This window comes from Silurus meridionalis, chromosome 7 (genome assembly GCF_014805685.1).
Source record: "Silurus meridionalis isolate SWU-2019-XX chromosome 7, ASM1480568v1, whole genome shotgun sequence".
Lineage (NCBI taxonomy): Eukaryota > Metazoa > Chordata > Actinopteri > Siluriformes > Siluridae > Silurus > Silurus meridionalis.
The window spans coordinates 24,615,853-24,638,159 of NC_060890.1; the positions used below are offsets into that span (position 1 = coordinate 24,615,853).

General features: G+C 39.0%; 1 protein-coding gene across 2 annotated transcripts in view; it reads right to left on the reverse strand.

Annotated features, from left to right (window-relative positions):
• Positions 1-21,863, reverse strand: part of thrab (thyroid hormone receptor alpha b) — a 156,278-nt gene extending 134,415 nt beyond the window's left edge. Inside the window, exons 1-2 of one of the 2 annotated variants that reach the window (XM_046852971.1) lie at positions 21,100-21,863; positions 16,485-16,618 (exon numbers count right to left, since the gene is read on the reverse strand). The gene's annotated coding sequence lies outside the window, so the exon portion shown is untranslated. The remainder of the gene's footprint in view (positions 1-16,484; positions 16,619-21,099) is intronic. The other variant, XM_046852970.1, reaches the window with a different exon arrangement.
• Between the last annotated feature and the right edge of the window lie 444 nt (positions 21,864-22,307).

Genomic DNA, 22,307 nt, shown 5'->3' on the forward strand with positions numbered 1-22,307 from the left:
TTTTTATGTTCAAAAAGTATAAACGAACGAAATTATAATGTGCTAATGTATATTTCTTTTTCTTTTTTTTTTAGCTAAAAGGGTTTACAAATAAAAAGGTTGGTAAAGTAAAAGACAATAGTTTTCAATAATAATTTTTTAAATATTTTTTTTATATTTCTTTGTAGAAATAGGGACATTTTTGGAGCACCAGTTTGTGAACCCTACGATCATTTACATTTACGTTGATACTATTTGGCAGACGCCCTTCACCAAGACTATTTACAATTATGTCATACATACACGTGAGCAGTTAAGGGGTTTAGGGCCTTGCTCAAGGGCCCTACGGTGGCAGCTTGGTGGTACTGTGATGTGAAGCTTTTATTTGTACATTTATTTTTCAAATTTATCATAATTGGTTTTCCTTCAAAACGGTGCTTTGTATCGTGTTGTAAGTGCGAGTTCGTACTCCAATGCCTTGGTTGGAGTCCCAGCTTTTCATAAAAGAACACAGACGGGTGAAGAATGAAGCTCCAGCATACTGAATTACTGTATAATATTCTAAAAAAAAAGCCCATGCTTTATTTACAAAAGTTTATGGACACCTAACCATGTGCTTTTTAGAACTTCCCATTCCACATTTATTCCCTATTTGCTCTTATAATGACCTCGACTCTTCTGAGAAGAAGTTCTACTAGAATTTTTTGGAGTTTTGTGCTAAATGTACTGATGTAGGTGAGAAGGTGAAGAGCCCTAGGGTGCAGTCAGTGTTCAAATTCATCCAAAAGGTCTTCAAAAGGGTTGAGGGTCCAAACTCTACAGCAGAAGATCTTCCAGTCCAACTCATGTAAAGCATATCTTAATGAAGCTTAATGTATTTGTGCAAAAATGTCATACTGGAACAGATTTGGGTCTCCTAGTTCTTGTGAAAGAAAAATTTCATTTTACAGCATCCTAAAAAGACGTCCTATAGACAGTTTGGTGAAGAACTTATACTTACTTATCTTCAGCATCCAGAGGAACTGCTATCAGCAAACAACAGTTTGCACATCCTGAAGGAGCTTTCATCTCGCTGGAGAATTCAACCACTCCAACCTGAGATCTTTACTACCAAGATTTCACCATAATATCTCCTATTCTACCATGTTTGGGTTATACACAAACATACCTGGAGCATACACAGTCGTTCCCCTCCCCCATCCGGGTCAGTCTGATCACCTTTCTTTGTTCCTGCTACCCAAATACACACCACTGATCAAACGGGTAAAACCAGCTGCAAGGACAGTAAAGGTATGACCAAAGGGAGACATTTCTTTTCTACAGCAATAGTTTCTGGATACTGACTGGAACATGTTTGAATCACATGTCACACTGGGCTCTCACACGGACAAGTACATCTACACAACATCTGTTTTGGACCATATGAGCATGTGCATTGACAATGTTACAACCGTCAAACACGTGAAATGTTTTCCTAATCAGAAGCCGTGGATGAACTCAGGTAAATCTGCACTGCTGAAAGCAAGAGATGCTTTCAGCAGTAAAAGAAAAGAGGTATCAGTATTGCCAAACATACATACAAAATTCAAATAGAAGAGCACTTCCACAACCCCAGACGCAGGTGGAAAGAAATACAGACCATCACAGACTACAAACCGACTCCTCGATCTCAACCAACCAGCAGTGCGTTCCTAACTCAATCCTCAATCACTTTTTTGCTCGTTTCGATCAAGGCATAGGACATTTCACCTCAACCGCTGACTCTTCTACTGTTGACAGTCCACTTGCACTCTCAACAACAGACGTCTATTCAGCATTTAGCAGAGTAGACGCATGCAAAGAAGCTGGTCCAGACGACGTATCAGCCTAAGCCACGGTACCTACATGCCAAAAGACTACAACCATCATACCAGTGCCTAAGCACTCAGCTGCAGAATGCATAAATGATTTTCACCCAGTTGCACTAAGCGCTATTGTTATGAAGGTGCTTTGAGAAACTGCTTCTGAATCACCTCACTGCGGGGAGACAACCTACACTGGACCCACACCAGTTTGCCTATCGCCCAAACAGGTCGACATAGGATGCAGTTTCCACAGCTTCTCATTCAGCCCTCACCCACCTGGATAAAAACAACACCTACATCAGAATGCTGTTCATTGACTTTAGTTCTGCGTTCGATACAGTCCTCCACACTGTACTGATCACTATGCTCAGTGACCTGGGTTTCTGCACCTAGACATGCAGATCCATTCTGGACTTTTTCACCAACAGACCTCAGTTTGTTGGGCTGGGCAAACAGGTATCCTCAACCATCATTATAAACACCGGCATCCCACAGGGCGGTATTCTGAGCCCACTACTCTATTTCCTGATCACCCATGACTGTTCTCTGCATAATTCCATAATGAGTCCTTTGCATAATTCCAGCATCTTCATCAAGTATGCAGATGACACCACCGTGGTCGGACATATCAGCAACGACGATTAAACGACATACACTGAAAAGTGCAAAGCCTGACAGCGGGGTCTGCCATCAACAACCTGACCCTCAACGCCATGAAGACTAAAAAGCTCATTGAGGACTTTAGGAAGTCTAACAGCAGGAGACCAATTCCAATTCTACATCATTTGAACTGAGGCAGAGAGGGTCTCCGGCTTTAAGTTCTTAGGAGTTTACATCTCTAAGGATCTGTCCTGGCACCAGAACACTTCAGCTCTGGTTAAGAAGGCACAGCAACACTTGTTTTGCTCATCTATCCACAGGGACTTCAACGAGTTTTTACCGCTGCATTATCGAGAGCATCCTGACCAACTCCATCACTGTATGGTACGGAGGCTCCACTGTGTGTAACATAAAGCCCTGCAAATGGTGGTCAGAACTGCTCACCGCATCACTGGCACCCAACTACCTGCCACTGAGCACCTTTACCACAGCAGATGTCTGCACAGAGCTCACAACATCATCAAGGACTCTTCACATTCCAGTCACAAGCTGTTTAACCCCCTTTCATCAAGAAGGAGATACAGGAACATATGCACCAGAACCAGCAGGTTCAGGGACGGCTTTTTTCCATCCACCATCACACTACTGAACTCCACACTTCACCATCAGAACACTGTAATATATATATATATATTATATATAACTTCTGTATATACAATGTACATATTGTACGTTTATATACCCTTCTATCTATCTATCTATCTATCTATCTATCTATCTATCTATCTATCTATCTATCTATCTATCTATCTAGTTGTTTATATGGCTTTTTTTGTCTATCTATCTGTCTATCTGGCTGGCTGGCTGGTTGTCAATATGAGTTTTTTTCTGTCTGTCTGTCTGTCTATTCAGTTGTCTATATGTCTTTTTGTCTTTTTGTCTGTCTGTCTGTCTGTCTGTCTGTCTGTCTGTCTGTCTGTCTGTCTGTCTATCTATCTATCTATCTATCTATCTATCTATCTATCTATCTATCTATCTATCTATCTATCTATCTATCAAGGTGTATTACATCAATCCCTCTTATCTAAAGTGCTTGTGCTTATGAGTATTATTATTTACTAATGATTTAATTATGATTAATTACGTTTATCTCGTTTAGTTCTATATTAAAGCGGTTCACGAATCTGATTGGTCAGAAGGACGTGATTCATTTTCTCTAGCGGAAACGTTCGCATTCGTGCAACAGGAAACCACATGCGAAACCACAACTTTGTTTCTATAGTAACAGCTCATTCACAGGCACTTATATGGAGTACACTCTACAGTACATAATGGATATAATCACTATAAGACCAGTAATAAAGGTTATAACCACTGTAGGCTTTTGTATAGGGTACGATAGTTATGGAAGGAGTCTCCAGTGTCGGAGGTTTGGAACATCTCCAGGTCAGAGAAGTTTTTCTGGGGATTTTTTTTTAATGCTTTGGGGTTTCGTTCATAACGTGACAAGCTGTGTGTGTGTGTGTGTGTGTGTGTGTGTGTGTGTGTGTGTGTGTGTGTGTGTGTGTTGCAATCTTCAAGAAAGAGAAAAAAACCAGGTACAGGAATGAATGTTTATAGTTGCTATAAAAACAGGAACCTCTTTCTTGGCTCATGTAGTCTCGTGTAGTCATAAAAGTATAAAAAACATTTTGTGCTTTGGAATCAAATGTAATTTATACAAAAAAAAGGAGAAGAAATACAAAAGAATGAAATGCTGCTGAATGTTCTGTCTGTGGGGAACATAAAGCTTTTTCTCCTATAGCATTTCTCCATTATTTTTCTTATAACCGCAAACATCCCATGGGTTTATATCTAACATTTGTATATACTTTTTTTTTCTTTTCTTGCTTTTATATAATGTTGAATTGGGAGTTATGGACAGAATACAGTCTTTTGTATTCAACATGGATACAAACATGTATTTAACATGGATACAATATTTCTTATATTATATTTTATATATATATATATATATATATATATATATATATATATATATATATATATATATATATATAATTTCTTATATTATATATGATAAAAATAAAAGAAAAAAAGATAAATAATACAAAATAGAAATTAGATAAATTAGATAAGATTAAATTAGATAAAAACATGTTAAGTATTAAACATTTTACAAATAATACATATTATAAAATAATGTCAAAATTAACACGTTATAAAATTATATTTGTTATATTTTTAAATGTGCTATGAGCACATATGAGCTATATAGCTCATAGCACATTTAAAAATATAACAAATATAATTTTATAACAAGTGTTAATTTTGACATTATTTTATAATATGTATTATTTGTAAAATGTTTAATACTTAACATGTTTTTATCTAATTTAATCTTATCTAATTTATCTAATTTCTATTTTGTATTATTTATCTTTTTTTCTTTTATTTTTATCATTTAGCATTATAAATAAGGTTTTATAACAAGGTTTATTATATTTTAAATATGAAAATAAAATACTTTAAATACTAAAAATAAATATTAAAACTTTAATAATGTTAGGTTTTAAAATTATGACTTTTATCAATATATTTTTATATAAAAAAAACGACTATTTTTTACAAGAAATTGTGAAAATATAAGAAAAGGTATATTCAAATGTGATATTTACCCAAAATTTACATTTTTGGAAATTGTATATTTTTTTTCCTTCATTTCGTTACATTATATAAAAATCATTTTGTTGAATATTTCTAATTTCTATAATAAATGTATAATTGTTTTTCAAAATATTTATTTTTTTGTTTAATTGTGCCTTATGGACAGAATAATTGTCATTTTCATAACTTTTGTTAAAATATAAATTGATGAAATGAATAATGTGCTATTGTATAATTAAAAAATTATAATTACAAAAAAAGGAAAATGTAAAAATAAAAAAAAAATTGGTACATCTCTGTGGTATAAAGAAATCTACTTAAACGTATACATAAATGATATTATAGGAAAATAATGCACAAAATAATACAAAAACTTTAAAAAATGTAATTAAAAAAAATATAATAATTACACAATGCAAAATTTTTTTTATTTCTATGGCATTGTGTAATTATTATAATATTTTTAAAGCAATTTTGTGCATTATTCTCCAATAATATCAGATATCAAAGAGTTTATTTCTTACTTTGGGTCAGTCGCTTTTCTTACTTTCCTTTCTGAATAAAGAAATATAAAGAAAAATAAATAAAGAAAAATCTTATATTCTCTATTTTAATTCTTTAAAATCATTCTTGGAAATAAATGCATAAACTCATTAATTGATTTATTAATTAATAATAATAAATTATATTATTAATATTATATCATAATAATAAATTATGGTAATTAATTAATTGATTGGTTGATTGAAAAACAAATACATCAACAATAAACAAATAAAACAATTTATAAATAATTTACCATAAATTGAGAAATGCATAAAGACGTACAGTATATACACGTATACATAAATGAACAATAAATAAACATAAATAAACACATACAGAACTATAAATGTATGTTCCTATGGTTACAGATGTAAAAAGTGTTTCGAATGCCGACTGAACCGCCCTCCACACCTTCCAGCCAATCAGAGTCCAGTATTAAGTCCACTTCCAGTATTGAGCGCATGTTTTGCTGCGTCATGTCTGTGATGTATTGCACATACTTATAAATATCATTGATATAAATACCCAGGCGAAAAAAGCTCATTATATAAGCAGATCACATTTACACGAGCGGCACATGCCGTCTCTATATGGGAAAAAAATAAATAAATTCAGCACAATTTCTCACGTTTCACAGCCCGAGGCAGGAATAACCAGGTGCATCAGGATTTACATAACAACCAACAAAAGACACAATCCAGAGTTTCGTGTCAACAAACAAAACCGTGTGTGTGTTTGTGTGTGTTGGGAAAGGTAGTGTTTCCTCCACCCATGTCTGTGATCTCGTCAGCCTCGGCTCAAGGACCTGCAGCTCTGACGGATTTCGGCCGGACTTCATTTGCTCGTGTGTGTAATTGATTTTAACAGCTGCTCTGCCAGCACTGGCACTGACTCTAGGAATTGCTGAATAAATGTGAGCGAGGCTCCATGAGGCTCAATGAGGCTCCATGAGGCTCCATGAGGCTCCACGAGGCTCCGCACGGCTCTGCAGGGCTCTGCATGGCTCCACACAGCCCTGAAATCAAAGGCTTTGTGTGCAGCTTTTTTACTCATGGACTCGCCAGAGTTTTTTTGTGCAGCCTGTTTCCTGTTAAGGGGCCCACGAGCTCGTGATAAAAATCAAAGTGCTTTCATAGTCGCAATCAGTCACTACACTGGGGTGTGTGTAAAAGTTCTGACGCTGAGCTTGTGTCTAGTTTTTTTGTTGTATGGTGACAATACCGGATTTGATTCAGTTTGCCAGAATTGCGTCATTGAACCATTTCCTATAACATTGCTTCTGGAGAAACTGTATGGAAGGAATAAAGAAAGAAAGAAAGAAAGAAAGAAAGAAAGAAAGAAAGAAAGAAAGAAAGAAAGAAAGAAAGAAAGAAAGAAAGAACAGGAGATGGGTGGGGAAAGAAAGAAAGAAAGAAAGAAAGAAAGAAAGAAAGAAAGAAAGAAAGAAAGAAAGAAAGAAAGAAAGAAAGAACAGGAGATGGGTGGGGAAAGAAAGAAAGAAAGAAAGAAAGAAAGAAAGAAAGAAAGAAAGAAAGAAAGAAAGAAAGAAAGAAAGAAAGAAAGAAAGACAGAAAGACATAAAGAAAGATGGGTGGGGAAAGAAAGAAAGAAAGAAAGAAAGAAAGAAAGAAAGAAAGAAAGAAAGAAAGAAAGAAAGAAAGAAAGAAAGAAAGAAAGAAAGAAGAAAGAAAGAAAGAAAGAAAGAAAGAAAGAAAGAAAGAAAGAAAGAAAGAAAGAAAGAAAGAAAGAAAGAAAGAAAGAAAGAAAGAAAGAAAGAACAGGAGATGGGTGGGGAAAGAAAGAAAGAAAGAAAGAAAGAAAGAAAGAAAGAAAGAAAGAAAGAAAGAAAGAAAGAAAGAAAGAAAGAAAGAAAGAAAGAAAGAAAGAAAGAAAGAAAGAGAACAGGTCATAATGGAAGGAGTCTCCAGTGTCAGTGTTTGTATCAGGAATAATGCTGTTTTCCAGTTTCATTTTGAGTGTGTTCGTGTGTGTGTGTGTGTGTGTGTGTGTGTGTGTGTGTGTGTGTGTGTGAGTGTGTGTGTGTGTGTGTGTGTGTGTGTGTGTGTGTGTGTGTGTGTGTGTGTGTGTGTGTGTGTGAGTGTTTGTGTGTGTGTGTGTGTGTGTGTGTGTGTGTGTGTGTGTGTGTGTGTAAAACAGCATTAGGGAATGAACTACTCGGTTGCAGTTTGTGATTCTGGTTCACACTTTTGGTGGCTTCTCCTTCTGCTTGTGTAATTTCACAATGACTAACATTCTTGTATTTACACACACACACACACACACACACACACACACACACACACACACACACACACAGAAACCGGGCTGTTATATTATCTCACCAAGCTTTATTAGCATTTACATGTAATCACGCTACATGGGCGCTAGCTAGCTGCTAAATTAGCACGCTAACAATTTCAATCTGAACATATTTAACGCGTTTTAAACGTAAACACGTGACATGGATGTAGGAATGTAAAATGAGTACATCAGTGGCTTCAGGATTTCGAACACTTTAACTGGATCAGACCAGAAAGAAGGAGAAAGAGAAAAAGAGAGAGAAAGAGAGATGACTGGGCGTGTTGGTTCCCTGAAAGTGAAGCCGTAACCCCTGAGAGACTTCCTTTCACCACAAATCACATACGCGTCTTCCCGGCGCCCTTTTCCTCTCTAAACTCATTAGTCCACCCCCCACCCCCAAACACACACACACACACACACACACACACACACACACACACACACACACACACACACATACACACCGTCCGAATGCGACGCCTCCATTAGCACAAAGGCTTTTGATTTCCTGCCAAATCTTCCTTCATCCGTTTCAGTGCACATTATCTACTGAAGTTGTTATTAAAGATAATATTCCGAATGCTGGAAAATGAAAGGGCGGTCTGGCGAACCGGGAGACCCCGAGTGCTGCAAATCAATTACCGAGGTGGGCTTTGTGAACGCCGGCGCTCCTATCGAGCCTCGGAAAAAGTTTCCAGCCGTATGGATGCGACATTTGAACTCGAATTGACCTGCAGATTCATGTACATACTGTGTTACGCTCCTATCAATATCAGTGCTGGGCCTTTAAGTGTGGCCCTTAAGTGTGGCCCTTGAGTGTGGCCCTTAACCCTGAAGTTCTCAGGTGTATAAATGAGATCACAATCTGGATGAATGTAAATCGTAAATGTACAGATCACATTCTCTTAAAGTTAGCGGTTCTGAAGTCGAATTGTCGAATCTTTCATTGGCCTCATCCAGAGCAGCTTTATACAACCGAGAAGGTGAGGGTTAAGGGCCTCGCTCAAGAGCCCCAGAGTGGCAACTTGGCTGGGATTCAAACACACAACCTTTCAATCTGATCACCAACATCTTAGAGTTACATTTACAGACTTGCCAGACACCAATATCCATTTCTCTCATTTACAAATCTTTGAAGGTAAAGGTTAAGGGCCTCGCTCAAGGGCCCGAAAACCGTAAGCTCGGCTGCAATTCAACTCACAACCTTTTTATCAAAACTCCAACATCTTGCAGTTACAGCATTTTGCAGACACCAATATCCATTTACACATCCATGCGGGTGAGGGTTAAGGGCCTCGATTAACTCGGTGGTGTTGGGATTTGAACTCACGACCTACTGATCAGAAGTCCAACAGAACTAAAATGACTAAAGATCCAGGACACCCTGTGCCAGGGTACATTCAGTCAGATAAAATAGGTTATTGTACACCAGAGTGCATGCGCCAACTGGAGACCGTCCATTTTTATCCCAGTGTGTGCATGAAGCAGACTTTTGAGATCCTTAGAAATAACCCTCAAGGCCAAGATAAGAGAAAGAGATATTACACCAAACAATAACAAGGACATAAACATTGTGACGAAAAACAGAAGTGATAGAAGGACAAACAAAAGTATTGGAAGAATAAACATAAAATGCGATTGATCATCATGATTCAAATGTTCATTTGTTTTTGCATAATCATCATTTACTGAAGTCTGGATGAGTGAATGGAAAGACTGAATGTTGAAAACGATCGGGAGCCGTAAGTTCTCACGACCCTGTCGCTGGTTCACCACTGTTTCTTCCTTGGAGCACTTTTGATAGATTCTCACCACTGCAGACCAGGAACAGCCCACAAGAGCTGCAGTTTTGGAGATGCTCAGACCCAGACGTCACAATTTTGCATTTTGTTTCTGTACAATGCAATTACAATAAACTTGTGTCTATCCATCTATCTATCTATCTATCTGTCTGTCTGTCTGTCTGTCTGTCTGTCTGTCTGTCTGTCTGTCTGTCTGTCTGATTTGCATTTAGTGGTTCAAGGTAAAGGGCCTTGCTTAAGGGACCACCATTGGCTCACACAAGTCTCTAAGACGTGCAGAAGGACCCGCAATGAAAACAAAACCCGATTCAGTTTTACTTTGCTGCAAATCTGAAATAAATACGCAAAAGTATTGGGACACCCGACTTTTCCAGCCATATGCGGGTCTTCCCTAAGCTGTTCCCACAATCCCGAAGGCACCCAATTGTACAGGACGTCTTTTGATGAATTTTTCCTTCACTTGAACTAGGAGAACCAAACCTGTTCCATCGTGACAAAGCACAATCCTGTGCACAAAGATCCATGAAGATCTGCCAAACCTCCTTACCTACATCAGTACCTGCGTTTACTAACGACCTTGTGGCTGAATCAGCACAAATCTCCACAAAATCTATTGGAACATCTGTCCAGGGATGTGGAGGTTATTATAACAGCAAATAAGGCCTTCATTGTGTAATAAAACATGCATACTCTATCGTCTGGTGTGAATATTAGTAGTGAACCTACCAGAACTGAGAGTAGCACATGTAGATGTTGTATAGTGAAATCGCAATACACACAAATAAACAAATCAATCTGAAGCACCTTTTTGACCCTGGTATAAGAAGGACTGAAGTAATCCTGGTCATAAAATCATAGAATCGCCCAAAATGACCTCAATTCCAACCTAGATGAGGAAGTAGGAGCTCAGTGGTTAAGACTCTGGTTTCCTGATCAGAAGGTTGAGGGTTGAAGCACTGCTATTGCCAAGCTGCCACTTTTGGGGCCCTTGAGCAAGGCCCCTAACCTTCTGTACTCCAGGAGCGCTGTATCATGGCCGACCCTGTGTTCTGACCCCAGCTTCCTAGCATCGCTGCGAAAGAACTTTGCTGTAATGTAGAAATATAAAGCAATTTATACTCACTTTCTTTCGATTTTATACGTTTTAATACCAAACACAATGACGGCACCTTCTGTATTATTGTGGAAAAGCCAAATCGCTAAGTATTTCTCCCTCACAGCCAAAAACGAGTCACCAGGGTGCTTTCGGAGTGACGTAAAAAGCGGCCGAGCGTTTGGCTCAAACAGACCGCAGGATGATAAAAATACAGCACGCCAGATCGTTTCTTCCAAAGCCGTACACACAGTAATAAAAGATTTAATACCCGGGGGGTCTTTATGATGTTGCGCTTCACTGTGAGAAGCTTTGAGCTGCTGAAAATAGCTAAAAAAAAAAAAAAGACAAGCGTGGTGGTTACATAGAACGCCTATAGATCTCAGATCTCTAATTGTAAATGCTGTTTGTCTCAAAACAGAGCCACGCCCACTGATTTTATTTTACAGTTCTGACTCACGAGTAAATGAGCAGAACGGGAGGAAAAAACTCTTAATAATCCCCGAGCGCGAGAACGAGAACAGGCTCTCGGTTAAACGGCTGCTTTGTGTGTTGTTATTTTGTCGCTCAAGGCCACGTGTGTGTGTGGGGGGGTGTGGGGTGTGTTGGTTCTCATACTCCAGGAAACCACAGTCATGCAGAAGCAACTGCCTGACAACGACGAGCGACAAAGCATCAAAGAGCCTCAACTAAACTGAATAGCTGGAGGATTTGAGGACAGGAAGTGAGCGGAACGAGATTCGTTCGAGCAAACGTCTGGTCAAAAACGTCTAGACGGGACCGTTTGGTGTTTATGAGGATTTGAAATGAACGCTTTGAACGCTTTTTTTTAAATAATGTATTCTTGTATACCTGACTATGGATACGTTCAAAAAGGTTATCGTTTCTATAACACCATTGCTATTGTATATGTCTTGAAGTGCCATAAAAAAACCTACAGACGTGTTTTTTATTTCCACTGAAACAGGATTTTGGCCATATTTGATGGCCCCTCCCCTTTTTCTATAAGCTAATAGTGTAAACTCATCACCGAAGCTAAGCCATATTTCACGATTATCATCACGAACCTGAGTGATAACGATAGGCTGTATTTACTTTGTGGAAAATTTAAAACTAACACACAACCAGTGGCGGCTGGCCAATAGAGGGCGCTAGGGCGCCGCCCTCCGTCCCCCCAAACTGCTCAAATGAGGGCTTGGCCAGTAGTGGCGTGATTTTCAATTAATGTGACAATGGCGGACTCAGGTGTAATTAGTTCCGGACATGAAATCTCTACTCCAATGCCCGTTTGAGAAGAGAACTTTGGCAGAAAAACTGAAGGTAAAAGAACTGGGTCCAGATCAGCCTGACCTCTTAATCAGACAGCAGACAAGCGAAAAGGGGAAGACGTACACGCGAAGCGACTCTTCACGTTGGTACACCAAAAAGGCCTGGCTATATGGGTGCGTCTCTGCTAATGCCTTATTTTGCTTTCCGTGCTTGCTGTTTAAAACAACTGGGGCAGATACAGCATTTCAATAAATCATATTGCAGCGCTTGCTGAAATTGTTTGCTGTGCCAGTGTGCCACAGCCCCACTTAAGAAAATTTTCACCAGCCGCCACTGCACACAACTGTAATTAACACACACTTATTCGTTTGACCCCGTAGCCAAAGAGACATTTTTTGCTGATATGATTGGTGATTTGGAACATTGGTGGCGTTTGAACGGAAAGTCCAGTGCAAAATGATACCATGAAGCTTTCGCACACTGTATTGGGAGCAGAAAGAGAGAGAGAGAGAGAGAGAGAGAGTATCTCAAAAAAGTGAGTGCACCCCTCACATTTCAGCAACCATTGTAGTACCGTATATTTCGGACTATAAGCCGCTACTTTTTTCCCATGTTTTTTTAATTTTTCCTGGGTTTTTCCCGGTTTCACAAACTTTAAGCCAAAAAACTGAACCCATAACATTAGACCAATGAAATTTCCGAACGGAAACTAAAAAACGCACCTCACCTGTGTTCTGAGCTGCACGGCATCAGGAGGAAAAAAAACGTTTTTTTTTAACGCACGACGATGCCAAAAGATAAACTCCCGAGAGAAATAGTTGTAAAAGGAAGGAGGAAGACAGTGAACAATGACTTTCTTGGTAGGCTACTGTTTAGATACAAGCCGTTGTAACGCGTTGAGTCTGGGTGAAGGGAGAGCTCGCTAACTCCAGTTGCAGAAATCATATAAGCACAGACAGGTTTCCAAAACTCGTGCTTTTTTATTTTTCTTGGCAACAGCGTTATAGGTTAGTCAAAGAAAATTAGAAATGAGCATCAAAAAATAATAAGGACATAATCCTCGGTCTTGCACACATGCAGTAATAGCGAAAAAATGCGGCGGCATGCTATTCCCAAAATACCGCTCTGCTCTTAAAGGAGCCACAGCATATTTCACCCGTTACACCGTGTAACAGACACTGTCTTTCATTAAAGCCTGTGTAAAGTTCATTAGTTTCAGTGTAGACCTGCGGCTTATTTATGTTAAAAATAAACATCTTTGTCAAATTCAGTGGTACTTTGTTAGTACTTTGTCAAATACTTATAGGTGCGCTTAATAGTCCGGAAATTACGGTATATCTTCTAAAGGGACAATACTATAGAGATGGATATATTTGAGTGTAGTCAAAGTGCAGTTTGTATAGAAGTATAGATTTACTGTAATCTGTAAATAACTCAACATACAGCTGGCAACAAAATTGAGTACACCCTAAGTGATAACAGCTGGACGTCGTGTAACCATGCAAAGCCACACATCCTATTCATCGTGTTCCTGGTTTTATCTGCTTGACAGGACCATTTAAATTTGTGTATTTTTTATTTGAGTAAAAGTACAAAAGTTTTTGCCTTCAAATGTACTGTACTATGTACTGTACTATGATATATAATGACTATAATCATTTTTGTCAGAAGGCTTTTTGCTGAATAAACTCACTTTATGTGAAATGACTCTAATTTTACTCTTAGAGAGTTAAACACTGATCGATTACTATTGAAATGATCATGAACTTAAACCCTTCTTTTCAATGACTTCAATGACAGTCTATGAGTAAATGAGGTCACGTGTGTTGTGGTGAGTTCGAGTCTGGGGTTTCTTTATCATTTATTCCTCTCTAAATTTTCTGCTTGATGTTGAACTAAGAAGATACACCAAAGCGCCAATGGCGGTTCTATCTTCAATGACACTGGGGATGAACCACGTCATGACCTGACGTTCAACCACCATTGATCAATTTAGCTTTAAAGTGCTTCTCCCTGCTTCAGCTACCGTCACTGGATGAAAAAGACATATTTTTCAGAGCAGTCCACAAATACATTTCTGAGAGCTTTAATTTAGGTATAATTTTCACCCTAAACGCATTTATTGTGCAATTAAACAAACACGTTGTGCACAATTGATCAAACTCTCAGAACCAAGAACCATAAAACTCCTTGGATAATCGTAGTAGCCATAAGATACATACAACATCTACATCCTTATGTCCTTTAAAATAGGATTAAAGCTACACTGGATGAAATGTAGTGAAGGGAAAGGGAAAATCTCCCCAAGCAGAAATACTCGAGAAAAAGTACAGATATGCGAAAAATCTACTTACAATACAATAACAAATTACATTTAGTTTGTTACTGTCCAACTCTCATGTATATATATATATATATATATATAAAAAATTGAATTTTTGAATATTTTATTAAAAAAAAAAAATTTAATTAATCAAATAAACGCAATACACTTTTAATTATATTGATTAAATTGAGTAATTAATTAAATTGGTACAAAATAAATTGATTAAATAAAATTATATACATAGAAAATTTTCATAAATGAACCAAAAAAATATACACACTAATCCCCCGTTTATCGCGTCGGTTACACGGCAAATCCGGAAAACGGATTCGAAACGGACGCCACCCCAAAAAAATTGTATTGTTTAAGCCGTAAATCATCCGCCCACACACTTTAAACACACAGAAAACATTTGCAAGAATCAAGTAATATTTTTACTAATGAATTTCATTATTTAAACATAAAAACAATTCCCTACAAGTTTTATCCGCGAGAAACCGGGAAATTAGCTAAACATATTACTTATATATATAAATATAAATACTATACTGTATATAAGTATTGTGATCATACACTAATCATCAGACTGATTCAGTGTAATGTAAATTTAAAAAAAAATGTAAAAAAAAATTCCATTCTTTTCAACATGAAATTAACATTTATTTCAGCTGATTCAACTCATTAAAAACATCTTAATAAAAAACAAAATCAGGGAAAAAGTGGCACAATTAATCACAATACCACTAATCATACAGCCATATTGTCCTACAGCCCTAATATTTCTATTCCTTTCTCCTCTTTTATATTCGACTTGGATCCAGATCGTATCTGATAGCTAACATGAATTTATAAAGCTTGTATAATTAAAAAAATGTAAAAAATAAAAAAATGTCTGTCTGATTTGTTTGGATTCCACGCAAGCTGAATTCGTTTCATTGCAACTGCTGTTTTTAACCCTCAGGAAAGGTCCCTGGTTTGCTGAAGTGTGGCGTGGATGTGTAATTCAGCTGCGTGCGTTAAGCGGGGCTTGTTAACCTGCCTTCCTGCCCGAGTGCGTAACGAGATTGGGGATGTGTGTGACGGCAGCCGGCGAGGCTGAACTTTGAAACGTTGGCTGCTGATAAGCCGCAGAGCTGCTCTGTTCTGGAACAGGACTGTAATTATCAGCACACGACCTCCTGGCCCACGAGTGCAAACACACCACATAGAGTTTTTTTTTTCCAGAAATAGAGAGAAGTGGACTATAAACCCTGTCATCAATCATCCTCTTATATTTCCCAGCATTGTTAAATTCTTAGTAGGTCAACTTCCACAGTTTCCACAACAAAATACAAAAATTTGAGATCAGATATTTGGGGTGTTACTTTTCAATGGACAAAAGTCTAAAAAAAAAGAGACAAACTGTACAGCATGCACAATTCACTAAAGTCTCTACATCTGTAAGCTGTCTATTCAAACTCACTAGCCAATGAGAGTAAAGTGATGTTAAGCCCTGCCTACACTTCTATGAAGCGTTTTATTGATTCCGTTGTTTTCATTTTGTTTGGTTCTTGATGAAGGGGCGATTGGCTTATAACCTTGAACCTGTACAGGCACCCGAAGCTTCGATTTACCGTACTGTTAAAAAATACTACATTTCCTACATTGGGAAATTGTCGCTCAACTCGAAATTCCAAGTCTGAAACTCTTGCCTGATAAGGCAGTAACAATACAAAGGCACAGGGTCAACAGTACATACAATCCGTTTTGCTTTATATCTAAGTGATAAAATCTAATCTCGCTTGACACGTTAGCATCCGACAACACACCGTTTAAATGCACAAGCTGTGCAAAAGTATTGGGACACCTGACTTTTCCAGGTTCTTCCCCGAAATGTTACCACAAACTCAGAGACACGCAATTGTACAAGACGTCTTTGGATGCAGTAGCCGGAAATTCCCCTTCACTTGAACTAGGAGACCCAAACCTGTTCCAGCATGTGCACATGAAGATCTGTTTAACATGGGTTGCATTGGAAGATCTCCTGATAGAGAGCTCTGACCTCAACCCTGACGCACCTGATGAAATCTTTGGGCTTCTGTATCGGTGTGACGAGTGCATCCAGTCGTCGATTATTTCCATTCTACAGCACAAACACAGGTGCTTCCTTCCTGACTTCCTGTAACTTCAACTCCAAAGCTTATAGTTTTACCTGAGAAATATAAACAATATCATTTCCCAGGGTGTGAAAGTACAGCACGGATATATGAACTATTATTTCTTAAACAATTAACCGTAATAATTATTACATTTTCTAACTATAGCGCAGTTCGTTACATAATAAACATGGATATTATAATGCAGGAGAAAGTGGGATTGGTCAGAATTGTCTTTTAGACTGCTTTGGGATTTTTTTTATATACAAGAAAAACCCTCCAAAACACACACACACACACACACACACACACACACACACACTCCCCTTTAATGTGATCGTCCACCCTTGCTAAACAAAGGTAGGTAAGTAAGGAATCCAAATACTGAAAATAATAAGAGGTGTAAATCATTGATCCTAACCGAGTAAACAGGTTTCTATTTGTCTAGTCTTTATAATAATAATAATAATAATCTACACATTATGCACATGTTTAGTCACAAGTTTCTTTCTATTGCGATTTTCACAACGGACACTGTCTCAAAGCATTTAACAGTTAAACCGAATTTAAGAGTTAAACAGAATTTATCATTATATAGTTACATCATATAGTCATGTCATATTGACCCTAGATAAAGCTATGTCATATAGTTACATCATATAGTCATGTCATATAAACCCTACATAAGGTCACATCATATGGTTACATTATATAGTCATGTCATATAGACCCTACATAAGGTCACATCATATAGTCATGTCATATAGACCCTACATAAGGTCACATCATATAGTCATGTCATATAGACCCTACATAAGGTCACGTCATATAGTCACATTATATAGTCATGTCATATAGACCCTACATAAGGTCACATCATATAGTCATGTCATATAGACCCTACATAAGGTCACGTCATATAGTCACATTATATAGTCATGTCATATAGACCCTACATAAGGTCACATCATATAGTCATGTCATATAGACCCTACATAAGGTCACGTCATAGTCACATTATATAGTCATGTCATATAGACCCTACATAAGGTCACATCATATAGTCATGTCATATAGACCCTACATAAGGTCACATCATATAGTCATGTCATATAGACCCTACATAAGGTTACGTCATATAGTCACATTATATAGTCATGTCATATAGACCCTACATAAGGTCACATCATATAGTCATGTCATATAGACCCTACATAAGGTCACATTATATGGTTACATTATATAGTCATGTCATATAGACCCTACATAAGGTCACATCATATAGTCATGTCATATAGACCCTACAAAAGGTCACGTCATATAGTCACATTATATAGTCATGTCATAAAGACCCTACATAAGGTCACGTCATATAGTCACATTATATAGTCATGTCATATAGACCCTACATAAGGTCACATCATATAGATACATCATATAGTCAGATCATATAGACCCTACATAAGGTCACGTCATATAGTCATGTCATATAGACCCTACATAAGGTCACGTCATATAGTCACATTATATAGTCATGTCATATAGACCCTACATAAGGTCAATTCATATAGTCACATCATATAGTCATGTCATATAGACCCTACATAAGGTCACGTCATATAGTCATGTCATATAGACCCTACATAAGGTCAATTCATATAGTCACATCATATAGTCATGTCATATAGACCCTACATAAGGCAAGTCATATAGTCACATTATATAGTCATGTCATAAAGACCCTACATAAGGTCACATCATATAGTCATGTCATATAGACCCTACATAAGGTCACATCATATAGTCACATCATATAGTCATGTTATATAGACCCTAGACAAGGTCACATCATATAGATGCATCATAGAGTCAGGTCATATAGTCACGTTATATACTGTAGTCAGGTTAGATAGACACTACATATGGTTGTCATATAATCAGGTCATATTGTCACATCATATAATCAGGTCATATTAACCCTACATAAGGTTATTTAATAAAGCCAGGTCTTATAGTCAGGTCATACATACAGACTGTCTAACTTCATATCATTACTGAGCTGCTGCATTTGTTACCACACAGTAGCGAAGTATACGCACTTCCACACGTATACAAATTGATTTCCCACAGTGCATGCACTATGTATAGCTTGGAGAAAGCCAAGGAGAGGTCACGTGTGCTCGGGTCACGTCAGGCCACCCCGGGTCTCACATGTCCGACTTTAACGGCTTTCAATAAAGACGACACGTCAACATCGGTCCGATTGATCAACTGTGCGATCTGTACAGCAGATATTAATATACAGGAATATACCCGGGATTTACGGGTTGAACACGGATTTATCTCGTTTCTATGACGACCGTACAATCACAGCATGGGTTTTTTTGTTATCTTATCTTGTTGGGGGGCAAAAGCGGCAAAAGGCAAGTCTTTAGAAACGCACATCCGGACGTGTGTGTGTATATGTTTTCCTAAGGTGTGTTCAGGATATATATTATTTCCACACACACGCACACACACACACACACACACAGACATGCAAACACACACACACACACACACACAAATGTACTGTATAGAGGCATAGAAATCAGTTGTTCAGATCACAAATCGATATGGGACCAAAAGTATTGGGACACCTGCCTGACATGGTTTTATCCCAAACTGTTACCACAAACTTGGAGGCACACAATTGTACAGGATGTCTTTGGATGTGGTTGATGAACTTTACCCTTTGTTTTGAACCCGGAGACCCAAACCTGTTCCAAACATGACATCCGTGCACAATGCCAGCTCCAGGAGGACTTTACATGGGGTAGAAGATCGATAGTGGCCTGCTATAAAGTATATTATTATCATGTCCAGTGTTTAATATCAGATCTCAAAATGTTGGAAAATGCACACAAGCTCAATGAAAGGCAAAAAGAAAAGAGGTTGTGGAGCAGGTGAAAGGTCAGAGAGAGGAGATCCAACAGACGTGTGCGAGATGACAGGAAAAGTATGGCAACCCAAATAATCAGTGTTTACGAGCACGGTGAGCAAAAAAGCTCCTCTGGACTTTCAAATGAAACACGGATAAATTAAATGGGACATGAAGGATGCTACACACACACACACACACACACACACACACACACACACACACACATACACAATCACAGTGCATAGGAGTATTTTTGATGTTAAAAACACCCCCATACAAGGAATGAACCGAACACTAAAACAAAAGATAAACTGACCCCACACACTCCTCACACACCTTAAACACACTCCTCACACACACTCATCATCCTGACATCTGGCAAAGGGTAGCAAAGCATCTGGGTCCTGGGACAGATTTTGTTTCTTCTGGACTGGACTAAAGGAATTTACACACACACACACACAAACACACACACACACACACACACACACACACACACACACACACACTGCTTAAACATTGCACACTGTACTATAAATAAAATCGAATACAAACTATAAAAGTGTCTCGACTCGACAAGATTTAAATACTGAACCAGTGAAATGTGTGTGTTATAAAGTGTTGCATGTGGTCAACCTGGTGTTTAAATCCTTGTTGACAAAAACAAACAAGAACAGCACACACACACACACACACACACACACACACACACACCTCCATCGGTTTGTAACGACCCCAGCCCATCACACAGGTGCACGCTACAGGTGTACAAATACCAGAGTCGTGTTTTCAGTTTTTCGAGGAACACCCTGTACCTTTACACACACACACACACACACACACACACACACACACACACAGAACAGTCAATAGTGCAGTGAAACCCGATCACGTGCTCTCAGCTCAGCCCTTTCCTGTTTTATAAGCGTGTACAAACGCAAAAACAGCACGTGAGAAGGCGTGTGTGTGTGTGTGTGCGTGCTCGCTCGCGCATGTGTGTTTAAAGTGTTGCAGGATGCAGCTCGTGCTAGGAAACATTGTTTAGAGGTGGAAGTGCGTTCCCGGGCTTTGACCTTGTGGGGTGTGTGTGTGAGAGGGGGAGAGAGAGAGAGAGAGAGAGAGAGAGAGAGATCCATAACGCGCCCCCTCTTTTTGTGCACGTGGCGCGTGCTCTACTTCATCGACCCTCATCTATCAATAAAGAACGAGATCCGAAAAGACGTGAAATCCCCCGCGCGCGCGTGCGTGCGTGCGCACGTGTGTGTGAATTGTTTTGCTAATACAGACTGTGCTTCCGAAATAACATCCGATCCAAAATGCAAGTCCAAACAGAGCCGGGGGGAATCACGCGCCCGGCTCTTGCGTGTGTGTGTGTGTGTGTGTGTGAGAGAGAGAGAGCGCGTGCCAGTTTAGGAGTTTAGGGGATGCATGCTAAGGTGCTGTCAAAAAAAAGACCCACCTTCAGACCCTGGGGGCGGGCTGGTGCCCTCGGACGGCGTGGGTAGGAAAAAAAAAAACACGAGCTCGAGCGTGCACGCGCGTGCGTGCGGGCGTCCGAGCGCGTGCACGCGCCTGCGTGCGTGCGAGTAGGAAAGAGAAGGAGGATCGACTCACCGACGCGCGAAGGTCCGACCAAGTGTTGTTTTCTTTTTCCACGAAAGCAAGGACGACCCAGAAGAAAGTGTGTGTAAGAGTATGTGTGTGTGTGTGTGTGTGTGTGAGTGTGTGTCTGTAAGTGCGCGCCCGCGCACGCGTGGACGTGTCCGTGTTCCGTTCCTGTATCGTATCCAGAGAGAGAGAGAGAGAGAGCGCGCGAGGCTCAGGGCGCGGCGTGCCGACACTTCAGTGCGCGTGAATAAACGCACCACACATAGAAAGTCAGTGTCCGTGTTTCTCTATATAAATATATATATTTATATATTCATATATATGTGTGTGTGTGAGTGTGTGCATGCGTCTTCTCGTTCCTCTTCTCCTCCTTCTTCCTCCTTCCTGCTTCTTCTTCTTCTTCTTCTTGGTGGGACGTGAAGCGGAGAGAGGAATGAGGAGAAAGGCGCGTGAGAGTCGCTCCTCCCTCCGCGCGCTCGCGTGTACAGTACGGCGTACAGCGCGCGCTCTATAAAAGCGACTCTATAAAACCAAACACCGCTCTCTACAGGACTCACACTGCAACATGAGCTGACACACACACACACACACACACACACACACACACACACACAAAGATGAAGGGTAAATCTAACACTCACATACATAGACAAGGGTAAAGTTAACACTCCCTATTACCCCAACACACACACACAAACACACACATGCACACACACAACACACATGCACAAGGATGAAGGTAAATCTCACACACACACACACACACACACACACTTACATGATGGCAAGGATGAAGGTAAATCCCCAACACACACACACATGCACACACACAAACACACATGCACAAGGATGAAGGGTAAATCTCACACACACACACACACACACACACTTACATGATGGCAAGGATGAAGGTAAATCCCCAACACACACACACATGCACACACACAACACACATGCACAAGAATGAAGGGTCAATCTAACACTGACTAATACCATCCTACACACACACACACACACACTTACATGATGGCAAGGATGAAGGGTAAATCCCCCCCAACACACACACACACACACACACACACACACACACACACATAAATACATGCACACACTCAAAGAAATAAAACAGTTTTTTTTAGCATCTGTTTGTTTGTTTGCTTGTTTGTTCGTGATCTTTGTATAAAACATCATCGTTACACATTAAACACTTCTGT